At 41.7% G+C, this 23,105-nt stretch overlaps 1 protein-coding gene across 3 annotated transcripts in view; it reads right to left on the reverse strand.

The window, feature by feature from the left end:
* LOC126481424 (RNA-binding protein Raly-like) overlaps positions 1 to 23,105 on the reverse strand; it is a 440,289-nt gene that overhangs the window by 275,017 nt on the left and 142,167 nt on the right. For 2 of the 3 annotated variants that reach the window (XM_050105167.1, XM_050105165.1), the window contains exon 1: positions 11,932 to 12,156. The exons of the other annotated variant lie outside the window; for it this stretch is intronic. The gene's annotated coding sequence lies outside the window, so the exon portion shown is untranslated. Of the gene's footprint in view, positions 1 to 11,931; positions 12,157 to 23,105 lie in introns of those variants that run through there. 3 annotated transcript variants of the gene reach the window in all.

Raw genomic sequence — 23,105 nt, forward strand, 5'->3', positions numbered from 1 at the left:
TTTCTTCGAATTCCTTCAGTTAATATAGTTTCGGAGAATTCGTCATGTTGCAGATACTCTGTTTCGAAATGAACTTATCTTGAAAGTCCGTTTTCATACAGTCACATGATTTCATTAATTCCCACACCGCTGAGCCTTTCGGCATTTTGACCCAGACACCAAGTTCCCTATTTAAGTAAAGGCTTTTCATAAACATGGACGAAAACTAAACTAAAAGGTACTTACTAGCAGAAAGTATCGGGACGGCAATAACAGTGAAGCCATGCGATAACAGATTGTAGTCAACAGTCAGGATTTAACAATGCCAAAATGATCAAACGTTCCCGTGCAGTACCCAACACGCGGGGTATCAAGCGATTCGAAATGCTTTACCTCGCAGCTAAACCGCAGGCGAGAAGGCCGCGAGGGCCGACGCTCGGCCTGTATCGGCTTTGCTCGGTCCTTCCCGGAAGTGCCCTGTAGAGCGCGGCGTTTCATTTAGTTCTGCGGCATCGTGGTGTCGCTCTGTTTACCTTTCGCTGCTGTTTGTGGCATGGAGCACATTCATAGGTTCCGCGGCTGTTTGCACAAAAAACAGGCAGTTAACAACCAATCGTCACAGGTCTTTAAAACTGAATGGGAATGACTGGACACAGGAATGAAATTCTCAATATCTATTGTTCAGTCACGTAATGGACAGATACTGCAAATTTGCTGTGAAACGACATTACGATACCATGTCGGAAGAATATAAAGGTTCAGTTGACAATGAAAGAGGAAATATTTACAATGATCTACAGGCGAGATTCACTGCTATGTGTATCAAGAAGCACCTGAGCATTTGAAGAATTTGGTGGTAGGAATAACAAAATTTCCACTGTCAGCTGCAACCATATTGGATGAAATTGAAGGAAAAGTACAGTGACTTTATACAGTGCTGCAAAGTACGTCGATTACGTGTAGAGACATGCTGGGAATGTTTTTTTTTTCTTTCGATTTAAAACCTGCTATTGTTCAATTTATGATGGAAAAAGGAATGCACGAACGAAAATTTCAATATGCAGAACAGATTACAGATCTTGCATTTTAAATGGAATTGACTGCACACTGTTTATTGTGGGAATTGCAAAGTAAGAATCAAGTTATTTCTGATTTGATGCATTTAAAAGAAAATCGCATTTTAGAAAGGACTAATCCCGACAGAGTCCATTTCCCCAAGCTCCCCGATGTTAAAGAAAATGTGAGACTTTAGAAATTCATTGTCACCGTTTACGAGCCATTTGCGAGGCTGGTTGCCGTTTCAGTAGAAAGTGATCATGTGTATGTTCAGATGTAACTGACTAATATGCAGTGTAATTCTCGTTTTAAAGACAAATCCTTTTACGTTAAAACTGCCCAAGACAGTTACACTGTTCTCCTCTTGGAAGAGTTTTCATGTCTGCGTAATGAGTTCCGAAAGTTCCACAGTTATTTTTTATTTTTATTTTTTTTGATCAATGTGTATGTGAGAAAGAACTTTTTTCAAGTACGAAAATAAATAAGTCATTATTATGTGGCAACTGCTGTATGAAAATTGTGGTATTGTTTGCATCTGTCCAAATGCCAACAGCCTGAACTCGATTAAAATTATATTATGTTTTCAGCGCGCCAAAAATAATTAAATAATACTGAAAACTCGTTTTGTGGTTGTCATCTACATTGTTGAGAAATGTGAAACACAAAAACTGCCATTTAAGTGCAGCGAGTCCACAGTTTCACCATCTTCTCCCTCCTCACGCTCAGATTGTGTGGCGGTGGGGGAAGTGTGCAGTGAGACAGAGCGCCATGCCACCGCGACAGGACACTGCTTGTGAGACAAATTCTTGGCTCCTCCTGGTTTACAGCAATGGCAACAGAGAGGCTTAACTGTGCAAGTGAAGTACCAATATCTTAATGAGAACAGTACTTCTTCGTCCCTATGAAACAATACTGCTACCTTTCAAAGGGTGTAAAGTGTAAACATGTTTGTCTGTAGGGTATAATTTGGGTGTACATGGCTGGTAAGGTAATTTTCTGTACAATATTTTCATCTCCCAACCCAAACAAATGGTTGAATTTGTGTTTACAGGCTGTACTCAAATAATTTTTAGTTATTGGTCATTTTCACAGCGTTCTGGGTGCAAATAGTCCCTAGAATTTGGTCGTTTTCCTTTCTCCTTCACATACCACTATGAGAACTTTTAATTTCAACTTTGTACCCTGAGCAATACATCATCTTAATTAGTTATGAGTTAACCGTATCATCAAAAACTTAATTTGCAACAATACAGTAATCACTCTTTAAGTGATGAAAAGAAGAATCATTCTATTCACTACATAATGGTATGAAATTTATATCGGTTATTTTAACTCTTGTGATTCCACAGACCTCTGGGTGGTATGCATAACCCAGCTGCATACTGCTTCTTTAATTAAACTAATGAAAGTACCAGAAACTGGTGTCATTCAGAAGAATGAATGGATATGTGCATCAACTAAAATGTTAAAGAGTGGTTTCAGTTGAAAGTATGAATACATGGTTCAACTGACAGAAAAATTAGAGACCGGTTTCATTTGAAAAGAAAGAACGAATAATCAACACGCAAAACGGCAGTGGACTGTGTCAACTGCTTTTGTTCAGCTGCTGAAACACACTGGTTTCAGTCAAAAGAATGAATAATTCAACCAATATATAAAAGTACAACCCAGTGAGTTGATTCTTTTCCAGCAACTGACTTAATCGATCAGTTTCATTTTGTTGATCCCATCACTACTCATCTGAAATTGACCAGCGCCATTGGCTTGCCTTAAACGACTGTAAAGGTATAGTACATATATTATCAAATATGTGGAAAATTACAGGTAACGATCACACACCATGGTTACAGCACAAATGGTTGTCGTACTGTTACACCATGTTAAACAATTGTGTGCCAGGTAACAGTCAAGCCACAAATGATTACTACATATTTGTAGTATAAAGTAAGTTTTTCCCTTATTCTTCATACCTCAAATTGTTTAAGTGGAGACCTTATGCTGGGCACAAGGCCTGCGACCACTGTACATATAAGCAACTGAGTACATTCTTATTAACGCCATAGGCCGCTAATAGCAAGAGCTATTGCGCAGTTATGTATTGAACTTTGCTTAAACTTCTCATAGCTTTAGTTGGATGCATTCTTTTCTGAAGCTCTTTTAGTGGTTTTTGCCGGCTTTTGACACAATCTGAAGCTTTGGTTCAGTAGGCTGTTTAGGTTTTCTTATTGGTAACGCCACGTAGCGCTCTGTATGAAAATCACTGGGTGTGCTGTGTGCAGTCTGTGGGTAGTTTGCATTGTTGTCTGCCATTGTAGTGTTGGGCTGCTGGATGCGAACAGCGCGTAGAGCTGCGCAGTTGGAGGTGAGCCGGCAGCAGTGGTGGATGTGAGGAGAGAGATGGCGGAGTTTGGACATTTGTAAGACTGGGTGTCATGAACTGATATATATATTATGATTTTTCAACACTACTAAGGTAAATACATTGTTTGTTCTCTGTCGAAATCTTTCATTTGCTAGCTATGCCTGTCAGTAGTTAGTGCCTTCCGTAGTTTGAATCTTTTTTTTTAGCTGGCAGTAGTGGTGCTAACTGTATTGCAGTAGTTCGAGTAACCAAGATTTTTGTAGGTAAGTGATTTGTGAAATGTATAGGTTAATGTTAGTCAGGGCCATTCTTTTGTAGGGATTTTTGAAAGTCAGATTGCGTTGCGCCTAAAAACATTGTATGTCAGTTTAAGCCCAGTCACGTATATAATTTTTATAAGGGGACGTTTCAACGCCAGTACATCCATTTACCACGACACGAAGGTACTTGCATTCGTAAAAAGGAGTATAGTGATACTGCTACAATAGATAGATAAGTTACATATGAAAGGTTACACACTAGCACGTTACTCATGCAGAACTAATATGGAGAAATATAGGACATAAAACAAGTTCAAAAACTCTGAGACAAGCAGATTTTGTAATGATCACTATACAGGGTTGTGAACCTACGAACTAATACTGAAAAACAGTTCACTTTTAATTGTAACTATATATATTTCGCCATCGGGAAATTTTGTACTATTTATGAAGAATCTGGATTCCTCACCACACTATCAGACAGCAGTAAGCAGTTAATAATTGTGGTGACATACATGTAGGTTTTTTAAAAGACTTTGATACGAAAAAATGAGCTAGATGCCTTACTTCGATCCTACAATTTTCGATAAGTAATTAACTTTCCAACATCGGTGGATATAGATGATACGACTACTGTTGGAAGAAAGTAGCTGTTTCCTCAGCAACAAATACCCACTTTCATCATGATGCACAATTGGGACATATAAGATAGTGCTGTACAGTGTGGATAATCCTCAGTGGAAATCAGTTAGAATAACTGATGACTCCAGCACAAATGTTTTAAGAATAGTTTACAAGAGATAACCTGGGATTAAATTTACAATGAATCAGATTCTAACAAAATTTAATATAGTCCATGAGAAATTCATAACATTATTTGAATACAGTTTCTGCATAATCACCTTTCCACATAATCAGAAAGGACATTAAATAGGTATGTAAAAAACCATGAATGAGCAGAGGGATTAAAGCATCCTGTGAAATAAAAATCGAAAGGTATCTGTTGGCAAGAACAAGTACAGATCCTGTAATATTTGTACCCTACATTTCTAAGAAAAGTTATTAAAAAATCAAGGAGAAAGTGTCAGAAATCAGTAACTCTGACAAAAGACTTAAGGGTAAGTGGAATGTAACGAAACGAGAGAGGACAACCAGTCACAGGACAGGATAACATTACTATTTAACTCGGTATAAATGATACATCACAAGTGGCAAATATATTGAATAATAATATATTCAATATAGTAGAAAGTATAGTGATGAACAGTTCAAGAGAAAAAATAAATCAGTGCATCGTTAAAGCAAGTCTTATAAAATTCAGTCATTATATATTCTCTCAAATTGTGTTTCCAACAGAGCACTAAACATTTGTTCCCACATAAGTAGAACTGTCGAACCTGAAATATGTAATGTGTCACTAACTCAAGACATTTTTCCTGGGAGACTGAAATATGCCATTGTGAAATCCCTCTTTAAAAATATGACAGAAGAGATGTCAATAACTATAGACCAGTTTCACTTCTGACACCACATTCTAAAATTTAGGAGAGGGTGATATATTCTAGAATAGTATATGACCTGAGTAACAATATCTTCAGGAAATCACAGTTTGGATTTCAGAAGAATATAGCTCTACTGAGAATGCCATTTACAAGGTTCACTCACAAAATTTTACAAGCATTAAAGAATAAAATAGCGTCGATTGGAATTTTCCGTGATCTATCTAAAGGGTTTGGCTGTGTGAATCACATTATTTGCCTACATAAATTGAAGTTTCACCCGATTGATGGTATAGCCAACTAATGTTGGAATTTTCCGTGATCTATCTAAAGGGTTTGGCTGTGTGAATCACATTATTTGGCTACATAAATTGAAGTTTCACACGATTGATGGTATAGCCAACTAATGTCATATCCAACCAAAAGAAAGCAATTCATCCACTGCAGTATCGGGAGATTATTCTGGCTTAGGAGAAATCACATGTGGGCCTCCCCAAGGCGTAATATTACTCATTGCTACTCAAGTATGTAAATGATCTGTCTAACATACAACAAGCAGAATTAGTCTTTTTTCGAGATGGCACTAGTATTGTGATCATTTCAAGCAAACATATAGTAAAAAAGGAAATGGTAAACAATGTCCTTGAAAATATAATTGACTGTCTTTTTTTAAATGGTCCCACAACATATTCAGTTCTGCACATCTAGGGGTACTACATCAATGATAAGCGTAACACGTGGTAAAGAAATAATAAATAGATGGAATATTCAAACCGTTAAGTGTCCACATTGATGAGAATTTAACGTGGAAAACGTGCACTTTATAACTCTTAAAACAATTTAATTCATCCACATTTGTGCTTGAATCACTGCAATTCTTGAGGGGAGACAAATCAGTAAATGGACATATTCTACACATTTTAATTCAATAACGTCATACGGAATAACTGTCTGAGGTAACTCATCTTTAAAAAAGAATGTCTCCATTTCATTCTTGAGAGTAATGATGGGACCAGAAGAATATCAAGATACGGCTGCCCACACCTCCATCCTTAACAATTGGAATCACGCAATAAGGATTTTAGGCTACTTTTGGCGTTCTCCAGACGTCATCCCGGCCCGATTTTGCAAATAACGGAAACGTTGAGTTGTTTGGTCATATGACGTGTTTCTACTGATCAACCGACCAGTATTTTTGCTCCTGACACCATGTTTTACGCTCCTTTGCGTTGGTTGTGGTCACAAATGGTTTCGGTATAGCAGCTCGTCCATGGATATTCACTTCATGGTGATCTCGGCGGACACTGTCGATAGATACGGGGTCTCGAAGATAGCTATTGAGCTCTGCAATCAGTTTAGCTGCCATAGGTTTGTGTTGTCTAGATACAGTTCGTGTTAGTGTAGGACATCTCTGTTATTTATTTTTAATTTGCGCCCACTATTACAAGATCATGTCTTTCCGTGTTTTGTGTAAAAGTTGCTCTTGAAACATTCAATAAGTCAATAATTTGGCTGTCTTGTTTACTAATGCTCCAGGTAATCGGACCCCTACAATCTATCCTCTTTTTATGTCTTTAATTGCTCATCGATCTCGGCCTCTGAATTCAAATATGAAGTGTGCACGACTCGTAAAAACCTGCACTCTGCCTAGTCCATACTGAACACGGACAGTTCAGCGCGACGCATGACTTACTTTAATTGTTGACCGTCAAACATAACCATCGCATTACTACCACCGTTCACATTATTTTGCCTATCCCCCTTGCCCCCTGTATCTCCTCCGCCTCCCTATCTCTGCCTATCTCCTCTCCCCCGTTTTATTTGTCTATTTCCTCCCACCCCTCTGTCCATCTCCTCTTCCCCCCCCCCCCCTCCCTCTCTCTCTTTCTGACCTTTAGCCTTGTTTATTATTGTTGCAAATTCTGATTCTGAAGTAGTTCTCTAATCACAATCCGATAAGTCATAAAAATTTAACTTTTTGCAACTTACTTTGATTGTCTCATACTAGATTTCACAAGAGGGAGAAGCGGCCCAATTAAACACTGTTTAAAATGCGATATTTTAAGAGAAAGTAAATAATCTCTCTGGTCTAGCAGTGGTATGCCCAGAAACGCAGTGAAGGTAATTTAAACTTCTTCCATCGCATATAACTTTACTCGCTGACTTAGATCTCATAGAGAAAGACAAAACAAATCATAATACCTTGACACCACACGAATATTTGTTTCATGTGATTAAGTAGCCACTGCGTACACGGGAACTAAACACTATAAAATCTTATATTATGGCGAGCATTACAGAAATCACTGCTGCTCCTTAAAAATTCATTACATTTAATACTAATTATTTCTGAAGATGCATGTTAGAGTTTCAGTGTAGTGTTTTTATCGCGTCCAACACAAGCAAGAAACATAGGATGCGTATACAACAAGCATCGTTCTAATATGCTGTCTGTTTCTTAAAAGAACATAATAGTTTCTATCAGATGTACTTCTATGATAAAGAAAATTTTGAATATTGTCGATGACTACGAAGAAATAAATTAAAATTTGTGTTGGGGCCAGGACTCGTAACATGGTCTTCTTGCTTGCTAGGCACAAATGCTAACCATTACACCACTACAGTAGAATGGCCAACAATGCTTCATGAACTACCCAAGTTGAGTGCCCTCCCCAACACGAACTTCAATTCATATCTTCCGCTTATTTTCCCTTACATTGTCCCGGCCGCAGCACAAACTGCAATTCATTTCTTCTGCTTCGATAATTATCGTAGTTAATGAAGAGAAATGCCACAGGGAAACATTTAATTATAAGATCTATTGTCGATGACGCTGCAATCGTGTCAGCGACGGCAAAGGATTTGGAAGAGCAGTTGAACGTAATGGACAGTGCAATACTTAAACGACGAGCATCAGTAAAAGCAAAGTAAGGGTAATGGGATGTAGCTGAACTATATCAGGCGATGCTGGGCTACTAGACTATGGAAGTAGTTCAACAGTTGCCATTAGGGCAGCAAAGTATCTGATGATGGCCGAAGAACAGAGGATGTAAAATGCAGACTGGCTATGGCACGAAAAGTTTTTCTAAATGACAGAAATTTGTGTTTCAGCTTGCTGAAACGCTGCCTGCACATTGTCGTCTGATGTCGTTGTAGATGGTGTAATTTCACGATAAGCATCACCCCAGCCTGCGCGGCCGTGTGTGTGTGTGAAATCTTATGCGACTTAACTGCAAAGCCATCAATCCCTAAGCTTACACACTACTTAACGTAAATTATCCAAAGGACAAACACACACACCCATGCCTGAGGGAGGACTCGAACCTCCGCCGGGACCAGACGCACAGTCCATGACTGCAGCACCTTAGACCGCTCGGCTAATCCCGCGCGCGCCCGTGTTCAAATTGTTGGCATCACTTCATTGCGGTTGAATTCAACATTCCATTTCGTCCTTGTACCACCAGAATTTCACTGTTGCAGAGCCTTTCTACTCCTGTTGTCGGTATCGAAGCAGAGTTGCTGCTATCCCGGGACATGTTCTCTCTTCTGACAATGCATCGCTCCTGTTGTTCAATGGCCTTAGCTTGGGATGACATGTGTAAAAATGGTTCAAATGCCTCTGAGCACTATGGGACTTAACATCTTAGGTCATCAGTCCCCTAGAACTTAGAACTACTTAAACCTAACTAACCTAAGGACATCACACACATCCATGCCCGAGGCAGGATTCGAACCTGCGACCGTAGCAGTCCCGCTGTTCCGGACTGCAGCGCCTAGAACCGCAAGACCACCGCGGCCGGCTGATGACATGTGTAACGTACAATACTTTCTTAAGTCCGTACGTATTATGCATCTACATCACATCTACATCTACATCTATATTTATACTCCGCAAGCCACCCAACGGTGTTTGGCGGAGGGCACTTTACGTGCTAGTGTCATTACCTCCATTTCCTGTTCCAGTCGCGTATGGTTCCCAGGAAGAACGACTGTCTGAAAGCCTCCGTGCGCGCTCTAATCTCTCTAATTTTACATTCGCGATCTCCTCGGGAGGTATAAGTAGGGGGAAGCAATATATTCGATACCTCATCCAGAAACGCACCCTCTCTAAACCTGGAGAGCAAGCTACACCGCGATGCAGAGCGCCTCTCTTGCAGAGTCTGCCACTTGAGTTTGTTAAACATCTCCATAACGCTATCACGGTTACCAAATAACCCTGTGACGAAACGCGCCGCTCTTCTTTGGAATTTCTCTATCTCCTACGTCAACCCGATCTGGTACGGATACCACACTGATGAACAATACTCAAGTATAGGTCGAACGAGTATTTTGTAATCCACCTCCTTTGTTGATGGACTACATTTTCTAAGGACTCTCCCAGTGAATCTCAACCTGGTACCCGCCTTACCAACAATTTATTTTATATGATCATTCCACTTCAAATCGTTCCGCACGCATACTCCCAGATATTTTGCAGAAGTAACTGCTACCAGTGTTTGTTCCGCTATCATATAATCATACAATAAAGGATCCTTCTTTCTGTGTATTCGCAATACGTTACATTTGTCTATGTTAAGGGTCAGTTGCCACTCCCTGCACCAAGTGCCTATCCGCTGCAGATCTTCCTGCATTTCGCTACAATTTTATAATGCTACAACTTCTCTGTATACTAGAGCATCATCCGCGAAAAGCCGCATGGAACTTCAGACACTATCTACTAGGTCATTTATGTATATTGTGAAAAGAAATGGTCCCATAACACTCCCCTGTGGCACGCCAGAGGTTACTTTAACGTCTGTAGACGTCTCTCCATTGATAACAACGTGCTGTGTTCTGTTCGCTAAAAACTCTTCAATCCAGCCACACAGCTGGTCTGATATTCCGTAGGCTCTTACTTTGTTTATCAGGCGACAATGCGGAACTGTATCGAACGCCTTCCGGAAGTCAAGAAAAATAGCATCTTCCTGGGAGCCTGTATCTAATATTTTCTGGGTCTAATGAACAAATAAAGTGAGTTGGGTCTCACACGATCGCTGTTTCCGGAATCCATGTCGATTCCTACATAGTAGAGTCTGGGTTTCCAAAAACGACATGATACGCGAGCAAAAAACATGTTTTAAAATTCTACAACAGATCGACGTCAGAGATATAGGTCTATAGTTTTGCGCATCTGCTCGACGACCCTTCTTGAAGACTGGGACTACCTGTGCTCTTTTCCAATCATTTGGAACCTTCCGTTCCTCTAGAGACTTGCGGTACACGGCTGTTAGAAGGGGGCAAGTTCTTTCGCGTACTCTGTGTAGAATCGAATTGGTATCCCGTCAGGTCCAGTGGACAGTGGTCCATATAAGTATAGGGAATGTCACTGTAGTGTAGTCTTGTAAGGAAATGAAACACAGACCGAAAACACTTCAGAAGCTTTTGAAATGTGCTGCTATGGAAGAATACGGAAGATTACATCGGTTGTACGAGTAATTAATGAGCAAATACATAAGTAAAATGCTGCAAAAGAAAATTTGTGGCACACCTTTACAAACAGATGGGCTCGGTCGGCAGGAAATATATTGAAGTAAGGTTAATATGGATGCAGAAGGCAGTAGTTACTCTGACAAGGGGAGGCGAAAACGCTAGGAACACGAATTTGCTTCAGAGTTTGTACACCTAGTGGAAGTAGTAGGGTGCACAACTTTTTATCCGACTATGTCAATCATGTGTCTGTGCAAAGGAACCGACCTTGTGGCCGTGTGGTTAGCATTTGCTGGGGTTGTGGACGAGGGGACTGTGTGATTCCTGCTCTCATGCATTTAAAATATATTTTTTTCGTCACTGGTCTCACTATTTAATTTGTACGGCATTTGAGAGGTATTATAATTTAAAAAACACACGTAAATTTGCATGAAGTTTCAATTTATGTTTTCCATGTCTGCGTGCGAAATAACATGTTGCAACGTGTGCTGCCTAGAGTACATCCGACCATTAATCCTACATCACTGGCACACTGTAACTTACAATATTACTGATTTTCAATAACGTCATTCGCATCATTATTTATCGAGGTCTGAAGAGGGCTTTACAAACCTGTCCGTCGTCCTTGAAAATTCAATTACAAATAGTAAATAGTCAACTAACGTAGGGAACTTACTATAACTTCCTGAAAATGCCTGTGGTTTTTTTTTTTCATTATATTACCTCTAAAATGTGATACAAAATAACGAAACCGTTGATGAAAAAAATACAGATGAAATAGTGAGCATTGGCAGTACTCCAACCACCGCGTCGTCCACGACCCACATGCTACGGACGAAGGCTAACCACATGACTACAGTGAATTCTTACAGCATGCAGCTAAGTACAGATATGTGATGCACATAATGGACGCGTAAAACTTTTTCGCGATTTTCTGGAAAACCTGGTAAGCCTTACTACTTTCACATTATGATGCTTTAATGGCCTACTAAAGGTGTACCAAGATTGAAAGAAATCTGTGATCCCAACGTCGTAGCCTCCCCTTGTGAGCTTGTGAGTTGAATAGGCTTGCACAGCTTAGACTATGGTGGAGGACAAGCATCAACCCAGTCTTCGGACCGAAGACCGTAACAGCAAAAAGTTTTAAAATGCGTTTCGCCTTTTATTATATAAAAAATAAAATTTCGAGATTCCAGCTGATTAACAGTTTAGCGTAGACAGTTAGCAGTATTTGATGGCTCAGTATCAACAGGGAGAAAGTGACTCGATGGTGTTACGTCATTGTCATCGACAAGAATTTCCAGCTTACCTGGTCGGCCGTCCACTGTTGGTGCGCAGCGAAGGCGCCGGTGTTTGCTCTTGTCCGGAAGCGGGGCAGCGTGCCGGATGTGGCTGCGGTCGGCGGCTTCACGCAGGTAGCACGTAGTCCGGGTGTGTGCGCGAATCACGGCTCACTCGCCACGGCGCTCACGCACACACCTGCCGGGCGCCGCCCGCCGCCGCCGCCAGAGGCGCTGCCGGCGGCGGGCCGGCCCCCACCGCCGCAACCCAAACACTGTGCCTTCGCGGTGGCTAACTTTGGCGGCTCCTGACTCACCTGCTGGCAGAATAGCCGCGCGCCGCCCGTTCTCGGGCGGCTTCCTCGTAAACAGAGCCAGCCGCGGCACGCCCGTCTGCTGTGGCCGCCGCCTGCCAGAATGTGACCCACTTTCCCAACCCCGATCGCTGTCGTTGGCCCGTGCGTTGTTGTCATTGCGATCGAACCCGCTTTCATTGCCCTTCCGCATGTTCCGGAATGTGACGTACTAACTACGCGGCACTACAGAGAGAGGAAATCTGAGCATTGGGACAGGTAACTGACAAACACAGAGAGAAGGTTACAAAAGGCACAAATATATCGTTTTTTTTTTCTTCAGTGGATTATTGTTGCTGCAGTTGAAAGTGTGCTGTAGCCACCTTTCATTAGTCCGGCAGCCCACTTTCACTGGCATTTCTCTTTCTTTTCCTTGTTTCTCTTTTTGCATAACTCTCATACTGGTATGATTGAATGAATGTCGTTGTGTGTCACGTTGCTAGACGGTGGCGTAGTCTGCTGCAGAAAGTCTGCGATAGTCGTACAGATTCAGCAGCAGTTGCACAGAATAGCCAACTCTCGTAGTGGTCAAGTCGGCAAAGAGGTTTACGCTACTTGTGAGAAATCTACCTGCGTTAGGTTTGTGGCGAAAATGGCATCTTTGGGTTTTCCAGGCCACGCGGAGCGTGGAAGAGGCTGGAGAAGAGAAAGGGAGGCAGTCTGCCGCCGGTACGGGAAGCGTCCACAGCTGTGCTCCAGTCGAAGAAGGGTGAGTTGGACTGACCGCGTGGCTCGTTGTTACTTGGAGAGAGAGAGGAGAGCTGTTAGCTTTTGGTCTCGCTTTTCAAATTTGAAAGATTGCTTTGCCTTGTCGCAGCAAAGAATGCAAAACTTTTGCAGATTTTTCTTTTAGTAAATTTCTGTAGCAGACTTGGTCCGCCGGAAGAGCGCCACACAAAGGTGTCGATAAGAAGTGAGCACTCGCTTATGTATGAATGTCTGTTTGCCTTCAGCTGTGCCTGTATAAGCTTTTATTTTTCTAAATATTAATAGCTTTGCCTTCTCGCAAATTTTCCTTGCTTCATGTATCTTTCGTTCATGGGGAGCCAACCATGTGGTTGAATATTATAGTTTGTTGGGTTACCGTCATCACTAACTGTCCGATCTCATGTTTGTTTTAAAGAATGTTAACTGTTCATGATTGTGTGATGAGATATTGTTGCAATTTGGCCTCAATACCTAGAAACTGCGTCTCGATAAACCACGTGGGCACGCGGGTGTACTGCGAAATGTGTACCGTTTCACGAGTTACTGCGATCAGTTATCAGGCAACAGCAGTTGTATGAATGATTCACACCAGTGATTTTAGGTGTAGATTATAACGGTGAATGTATCGATGCTTTTCTTTAATGTTTTAGGAATTAATGTTATCAGGAATGGTGTACATGCCTCACATCCATATCTTAGGAATAAGTGATTTTATCCACAATTTTCTCTTGTATTCCGAGGTTACGTTTTTGCACCTAAACCACTCACTTCGTAGCTTTCCCTTTAGCACATCCAACGCGTTTCCTTACGCACAGGTCCAATGAGTTTCCCCATTTATTTTAAAACAAATGCTTTAGATAATGTCTTGTTCTCAGGTGTGTTGCTGGGAACTGATCTTATGCACAGTTTCATGCATTTTCTATTTTATTTTAAATTTTTGACTCTCGTGAACAGTGCACGAGCAATACTATTGATTACATCGCATCCCCTATGAGCGACATCACAATGTGTGAATTTTTATGAGATTTTGGTCTGCGATTAAATTAATTTATTTTCCGACTCGGCCAAACCTTTGATTAGTTGTATGGTTAGAGTCGGTGGCGACCCTAATCTTAACGTAATAACCCATAGAAACAGGTTAGTTACACAGTGTCCACTCCGAAGACTGGTTTGAAGGAGCTCCACACAAACCATTTCATCTCCGAGTAACCGGTGGCATGTACATCAACTGACACTTATTTACTGGGTTACAGATTTGATTTCTCTCAACAGTTTTTATTCCAAAGATCCATTATCAAATAGATGTTCCTTGGTGCCCTAGACTGTCAAGTTTTCCCACAAATTTCTATTCTAGACATTTCGATTCAGTAATACTATCTAATCTTCAACACTCTTGTGGAGCACCACATTTCAAAAAACACCTTCAGAAAAGCCTTTCTAAAACTTAAATTTATATCTGACATTGACAAATTTCTCTTTTTCGGAAATGCTTTTAGCATTACAGCCAGTCTGCATTTTATATCCACTCTGCTCCGGTTGTCATGAGTGATTTTGCTGCCTGTAAAGAAAAATTAATCTTCTGATTTTTGTGTCTCATTTTGTACCCCAATGCGCTCAGCATTGCCTGATTTAATTTCTCTACATTTAAGTACAGTTATTCTACTTTTCTTTCAAAACACCTTCCATTACTTTCAACTGCTCTCCCAACACCTTTGATGTGCGTTGTTATTGGTAAACTTGAAAGTTTTCGTTCCTTCTCCCTCAACTTTAACTCCCTTTCCAAATTTCTCCTAGGTATCCTATAGTATTGGCTCAATGCACAGAACGATTAACATCTGGGAAAGGTTATGGACCTGTTTCATACCCTCCTCAACCCCTACCTCCCTTTTACAACCTTTGATTCTGATAACTTCTCTAAATAATTCGTGTTGGTGTTTCGCAACCATGACATATTAAAATGATGGATAACATCCCACCTTGTATCCTCTACCTTCTTGGGATTTTTACATTTAATGTCTAGAGTACCACTTACTCTACTGAAGGAGAAGATTATGTAATGATGCAGGGCACTCTCACTTCTGGTGTGGTGTTATGCTGCTTAATGTTATTAGAGAAGATGGTCTTTATTACTTGGTTGCTATACTTGATACGATCTGACTTCATTCGTATGATGAAATGGTTGGCTGTAGTTAACTCCCTTGCTTGTGTGCTCTAGTGAAGGAATAGCGGTAAGCTAAGAGGGTGCAGAGTTAACTGACTGCAGTAAAAGCTTATGGCTTCACCTAGGAGAAAACGTCTACGGACTTCCCAGTCCCTCGGTCTCATTGTGCAGTCACATTGAATGGCGCCGGTCGTCGTCGGCCGCACCCAGGTAGGCTGGTAGCGCCGAGTAGTCGCTGGAGCTATGGGCAGAGCATTGATGACTGGCAATAAAGCAGAGGATGGGCCCTTGTTAGGTAGGGAGCCGATGAGACGGCTGTGAGTTTCTGCAAATTTCTGTGGGACAGGTCAGTGGCGCCCAGACGTCCAGACTCTGGTACAAAACATATTTGTGAAGGTGCGAGGCTTTTAGCGAGTTTATGGCTGTTCTGTGGAAAGTTCGAAATGGACGCAATAGGGGAGTTAACGATCTTTTTATGGAGGGCTGTGGTTCCATCCAAGTAACGCTTTTAGCAAAGACATGGCGTAAACGCGTGGGAAAAAGACCACGAAGCTGAATCTTTTTCCTTTTCTCTCAATTAATTTTGATGGTCGCTGCTTGGTCAGATCTGTGTATGCAGCTTTGAATGAGGCGTTCCTGCTCTTGATTGGCTTTTACTAAAGTGGGAGTAGTCTAAGATGTAAATGTGCTATGCTACCGAGCTGGTGAGGAAATCTGAGAAAAACACACTCTTGTACTGGCACTTCACTAGTAAGCAATGGCAGGTCTTTACCTAAACAGTGAGATTTCTGTCCTTTGGTAGTGCGTCACTTAAAGCCTGTGCCAGTCACTATGTGAACCGGCAGAGGTACTGCTTCTTGCATCACACACACAACGCGTGATGCGTGGGTATACTTATTTGTTTTGAGTCGGCCGTTTAAATGTCTGACATATTCCATCACGCATAGTCGTGTCACAGAGAATGCCGGACATTTGCCACGCCGGACATTTGCCACAGTTGCCCCTTCGCCAGGTAGTGATCCCTCAGGTAAAGGACGCCCTTCCTACTTTTGTCCGCTTTCAAACCGTCGTCTCCACATCTTACTCGACACAACCAGTATGTAAGGGACCTTCTTCTTCGACATCTTGGCCAAATACAGAGCTTCTTTTCCGAAATAAAAATATTTATAACTTTTGGGAAACAAAAGCAATACCAACGATTATGTCAGTGTGTAATTAGTTCTGCCAAGTATAAATATAGATCCCTCTGTCTGTACGGTAGCATCCTTCCACGCTTACTGATTGCGGTAGAAACAGTCTACTGCTATGAGAGCAACAAGAAATGATGTAAAGAGAATGCGAATGTACGCTTATCATTTCTTTTTGACCACTACATTTGTGCCTACTTTAATTACTACAACTGCATGCCCAAAAGACAATAAGGAAAGAAGAAATGGGTATGTGAATGTTTGAAAAAAAGAACTCTCTAAAATGCGAGATCCCTTGCGGCGAAACATTAGTTATAAAGTGTAGCGGGACAGTGTTCAAAACGTAACTGAAAATACGTTCACTAAATAGAGATAAGATCATCTATGATCGACATGTCATCTAGTCGATATACAGTTTTAAAATGTTAGAAATAAGGAAATGAAGTAATACAGAATGGTATGCTTGTAACGTACGTTGTTGTTCTACATTGTTTAGCTCTGGTATTTACAGGGTCGCAGAGAAAGCATCCTAGGTTTTGGAGGGAAAAGCCGTAATTTTAATGATCTGCACTACAACAGAAACAAGAAATACAACTTAAGGAAAAATAATGTAATGTGTGTTCCAGCTCACAAGCGACATTAAGCAGATAGTTCCTGTGACTTAGTATGGGCACAGGTTATATTCAACAACCGGAATAAAGTAATAACTGGCTCCTTTTACAGACCCCCGGTCTCAGATGAAACAGTTGCTGTACAGTTCAAAGAAAACTTGAGTCTCATCACAAATAGATACCCCATTCATACAATTATAGTTGGCAGTGACTTCAATCTACCTTCTGTATGTTGACAAAAATGCATTTTCAGGCCCTACTGTAGATAGAAAACAACTTCCGTAACTGTTATAAATGCTTTTTTTTAATTATTTTGAACAACTGGTTCACGAGGCCATTCAAATTGTAAATGGTTACGAAAACACACTTGACCTCTTAGCCACAAATAATCCTGAGCACCACGACGGATACAGCGATTAGTGGACACACGCTCGTAGCGAGACTCAATTCCGTAACAAAGAGATTCACCAAAACTAAACGCGAAGTATATCTATTTATAAAAGTAGCTAAAAATTCGGGTGACGTCTATCTAAGAGATAGTCTCCAATCCTTCCAAACTATGTAAGTGAAGACCAAATGTGGCCTAAGTTCAAAGACATAGTATCAACAGCACTCGAGAGATTCATACCAAATAAATTAATAAGAGACGGAACTGATGCCCCATGGTACACAAAACACGACAGAAAACTGATGCGGGAGCACCGAAAAAGGCAAGTATAATTTAGACGAATGAAAAATCTCCAAGATTGGCGAAGTTTTACTGAGGCTCGAAATTTGGTGCGGATTTCAGTGCGAGATGCATTTAATAGTTTCCACAACGAAACTATCTCTAGAAATGTGGCGGAAAATTCAAAGAGATTCTGGTTCTATGTTAAGTAAACCAGCGGAAACGCTCAGTGAGCGAGGAGGAGGAGGAGGAGGAGGAGGAGGAGGGGGAGACAAGGGACCCTACCCTCCGGAGCAGGTAAAATCGTAGCAAATGTCCACACACCGTCACAGAGACAAATTGGTTTGGCAGACCAGCAAACGGGTCCACCTGCACAGTGGAATCCACCGTGGCTTCAGAGGCTCATAGGGAAGTATCTGCATTCCGAATCAGCCGAACGGGAGACCGCGTACTTCCAATTTTTTCGGGCGGGCGCCATTAATAACTCATTGCTGTAATCCATGATTGCCGTCGCCGACCACATCGTGGTGTGCTGCCCTGACCAGCAGAAGTACTCGCTGCTACGGCGTAGGGCTCCAATATATGCTTCACAGCACCCTGTTCTTTGGAACCATATTTTTCTTTATGGAATAGTAGAGTATAGATGCTTGATAGTAGCTTAGTTTTGGGCCATACCACGGATTCATATGTATGAAGTCAGGTAAAGTGATTAGTTCTTCTTAGTGTCGGGTGTTGATCCCCAGCTAATCACTTTGTTCACCACACACCGCATAACATTGAAAGCGTTTGTCAAATAACAAAATTTTATGCGCCATTTCTTAGCCATCTTTTGTCATGTGATGTTAAGAATGAATAAATAAATTGTTATTTAGACCATAATTCCTCCCACTGTTCTGATTAACATTAACTTTGCCATTTTATTAAAGGCTTGATTGCAAATTAAAGATGGAAGTTTGCAATTGGCGAATCACTGCCAGGTTCTAGGTCCTTTGCACTTCTGTGATGATGTCATTTAGCGTCCTTGCCAAACAGCTCCACATTATGCTAGTTAAAAATATAGTTCAGTAGTGTGTTGTAGATACTTATTTCTCCGATTGTGTTGCTCATTTACCGGGTGACCAAAAATTTGAAAACTGGGTAAATCATGGAATAATGTAGATAGAGAGGTACAAATTGACGCACATGCTTGGAATGACATGGGGTTTTATTAGAACCGAAAAAAATACAAAAGTTCAAAAAATGTCCGACAGATGGCGCTTCATCTGATCAGAATAGCAATAATTGGCATAACAAAGTAAGACAAAGCGAAGATGATGTTCTTTACAGGAAATGCTCAATATGTCCACCATCATTCCTCAACAATAGCTGTATTCGAGGAATAATGTTGTGAACAGCACTGTAAAGCATGTCTGGAGTTATGGTGAGGCATCGGCGTCGGATGTTGTCTTTCAGCATCCCTAGAGATGTCGGTCGATCACGATACACTTGCGACTTCAGGTAACCCCAAAGCTAATAATCGCACGGACTGAGGTCTGGGGAACTGAGAGGCCAAGGATGACGAAAGTGGCGGCTGAGCACACGATCATCACCAAATATGGGGTGGAGCGCCATCCTGCATAAACATCGTATGTTCCAGCAGGTGTTTATCAGCCAGGCTGGGGATGATGCGATTCTGTAACATATCGGTGTACCTCTCACCCGTCACGGTAGCGCTAACGGTAGATGTGGTAAATCCAACCCATAACGTGACTTTCTCGTCGTGCATTGAAGTTTCCACGACAGTTCTAGGATTTTCGGTAGCCCAAATTCTGCAGTTGTGGGCGTTGACAAACCCTCGGAGCGTGAAATGAGCTTCGTCGGTCCGCAACACGTTACTCAACCAATCGTCATCATCCGCCATCTTTTGAAACGCCCACACCGCAAATGCCCTCCGCTTCACTAAATTGCCAGGTAACAGTTCATGATGCCGATGGATTTTGTACGGATAGCATCGGAGGGTACACCTAAGTGCCAACCAAACACTAGTGTATGGAATGCCGGTGCGACGTGCGAATGCACGAGCGCTGACTTCCCCGTGCATAGACGAACCCGCTACAGTCTCCATCTCTTCCTGAACTGTCTCAGCAGCATTACGCCTTGTGCTCGGTCGGCCACTGCGGGGTCTATCGTCTAAACAACCCGTGGCTTCGAACTTCGAAATCATTCTCGCCACAGCTGCGTATGTCAACGGACCGTTACCCGTTCGAATCCTCTTCCTATGGCGATAGGATCGTATCGCTGAACTAGCACATTCCCCATTCTGATAGTACAGCTTCACGAAAAGCGCCTTTTCAGGTAACGTCAACATGCTGCGACTGCTGGCGTATTTGATTCTCTCTCTCTCATTACAGCTCCTTTTTATACACGATTGTCATGCGCAGTCACTGACGTTTTGCCGTCCAGCGCCATCTGTCGGACATTTTGTGAACTTTGTTATTTTTGGTTCTAATAAAACCTCATGTCATTCCAAGCGTGTGTGTCAATTTTTACCTCTCTATCTACATTATTCCGTGGGTTATTAAGTTTTCAAATTTCTACTGACTTTTTGATCACCCGATATTTATTTGTTTTATTTACAGTGAATTTTTGTCAGAGATTTCTGTGTCATTTGTCGACCGTTTTCCCGTCGTTGCCAACGGCGTTGTCGTATTATGTTTGTGGTGTTCACTATTGTATTTTTTGGTATTTGGTTGTTTTTGATTCTGAATCTCATGTTCTATTATCTTAGTTTCGGACTGCAAACTGCTTTAATAATTTTTTTATATTATTGTATTGCACTGCGTGTATCGTGTGAGTTAGATAATTCGGTTGCCCATGTGTTGCACGGATGCTTAAAGTTTGTTTGTGGATAGAGGATCTGAATGATAACGAGAAGTAGGTCACGGAGACAATTAGACTGAGAGCGGGAAGATAAAGTGTACGTCATGGAGGGACAGCACAATGAAACAGTGGAGACATAGTTTGAAAGTAGAGAGGCGTTGATTTTGAGCGGTGTTAGCAACAATGATGTCGTGCAGCAAGAAAATCAGGGAGACGAAAGCGACATGGTTTATCTTGAGGGGACGGACAGTGTCAGATATCCTGTGATAGAAGATGTGAGTGTACCACAACATATCAAAGCAGAGGTGATTAGTAGAAATCCGGACAGAGAAGACAGGGAGGTATCAGAATGCAGCGATGCAGAAACAACACCGCAGAAATCAAGTATGAGTTCGGTCGATCACAATACTAAGGAAAATGAAGAGCAATCTGGTGGCATTTTTAATGGGTGTGGAGAAGAAATTGGCGGAGAAAATTAATAAGACGAGGACAGACACAAAAAATAACGGTGCTCAGGTAAATCAGATGTGAGCGGAACACAAGTCATGGGCAAATAAACTCCAGGAAAACCTACGTAAAGTAAACACCAAAGCAATCAAAGGTTTAAAGATTGCACATGATGCTACGAAGATGACAGAGAGCGCCAAGACACTAGCCACATTTGCAAGACGAGTAGCTGCTGCAGCATTGAAAACGAGTAAATGCATAGAACTGCAAGGACGAGAGGCAGTGATCAATTTGAACAAGAAGGTCGAAAGCGTGAAAAAGCGGCAAAATAACGCGGAGCAGCGCATCGACACGATAATACTTGAAGCCAAGGATCTTCATGCGACAGCGGCCATGGAAAAATTAAGAGTCTGAGTTGTGCAAATTAGGGACTGGTTTGGACGTTACACCTGTAACTCCAGTGAGCGAGAGTGAAGAGGTTCGGACACTTCTTTCGTTCAGATCTCAACAGGAAGCTATCAACACACGTATGGAGAAGAAACTGGACGAGGCGCTAAGGAAACAATTTCAAATGTGGCCAAGAGTGAACGTAACAGGACCAGAAACAACTTCGGAATTCATGAATAACTGTATACCGGTAGCAGCGAGTAGAGTACATGGTGAGATGAACGTTGCATTTCCTCGAGGCCGTGGAGGCAGCACAGATGAGGGGATGTCGAACGAGGACATCGAAAGGACTGATATTTTCCGTATGACGGAAGTTGTCGACGAAACGCCATTTGATTTTCAACACATCTTACAAGTCTGAACGTTCGAAATTTTCCGAGATGAGGGTGAAGAAACGTTGCTGGAAATTTCCCATTCTGAACAAGCCACAGATAGTTTAATGATCCATGACAGCCGACCTTAAGCATGGTAGCATAAGTTTTGTTTACTTATAATAGTGTTAAGGACTACAATCGTTTCTTTAGATTTTTTGTAATTCCACCATGGTAATTAGCACAGGAACTTTTCCCATTACTGCCAGTCGTAAGAGTTAGGAACTGTTAGAATTTCACTGTACAAGTATTTCTTCGTAAAATGTATCAGGTTTATAGATAGTTTCCTTATCATTTACCTACAACATAGCAGGTCAGCAACTGGAAGCAGTTAATTCCATAAATTATCTGGGAGTACGCATTAGGAGTGATTTAAAATGGAATGATCATATGAAGTTGATCGTCGGTAAAGCAGATGCCAGACTGAGATTCATTGGAAGAATCCTAAGGAAATGCAATCCGAAAACAAAGGAAGTAGGTTACAGTACGCTTGTTCGCCCACTGCTTGAATACTGCTCAGCAGTATGGGATCCGTACCAGATAGGGTTGATAGAAGAGATAGAGAAGATCCAACGGAGAGTAGCGCGCTTCGTTACAGGATCATTTAGTAATCGCGAAAGCGTTACGGAGATGATAGATAAACTCCAGTGGAAGACTCTGCAGGAGAGACGCTCAGTAGCTCGGTACGGGCTTTTGTTATAGTTTCGAGAACATACCTTCACCGAAGAGTCAAGCAGTATATTGCTCCCTCCTACGTATATCTCCCGAAGAGACCATGAGGATAAAATCAGAGAGATTAGAACCCACACAGAAGCATACCGACAATCCTTCTTTCCACGAACAATACGAGACAGGAATAGAAGGGAGAACCGATAGAGGTACTCAGGGTACCCTCCGCCACACACCGTCAGGTGGCTTGCGGAGTATGGATGTAGATGTAGATGTACAGATTGTCATCCCAGAGCTGACTAATTACAATTGTTGAGAGTAGAAATGAGTCTGTTTCACGACAGAAACTTCGTTGTTTATTTGAGTCCTATTTCACGCGAGTTAATATGTTCTCATAGCAGTTTTGCAGTTTACACGGAACGACAGGATCAGCTGTCACAACAGCAATAGAATTTTATGTCTTCCAGTCCGAAACTAGTGCACGAGTATTTGGGATGGAATACTTCTCGTAACATCTTGGAGTTCAGCTACAATCAAATTTCTTCTGTTTATTGAGTGGGCATCGCAGTAAACACCAGTGTACTATCCGGTATATAATTGGCAGTATGGTGTGTGAGTGGGGTGTCGTTGAGATTAGTTTGCGTGACCTATTAAGGTATTTTGCAGGATGGTCGTGTATTGTCCATGCGAGAGGCGTGTTGACTTTCTTGTGTGTTTCGCCGT

This window comes from Schistocerca serialis, chromosome 5 (genome assembly GCF_023864345.2).
Source record: "Schistocerca serialis cubense isolate TAMUIC-IGC-003099 chromosome 5, iqSchSeri2.2, whole genome shotgun sequence".
NCBI lineage: Eukaryota > Metazoa > Arthropoda > Insecta > Orthoptera > Acrididae > Schistocerca > Schistocerca serialis.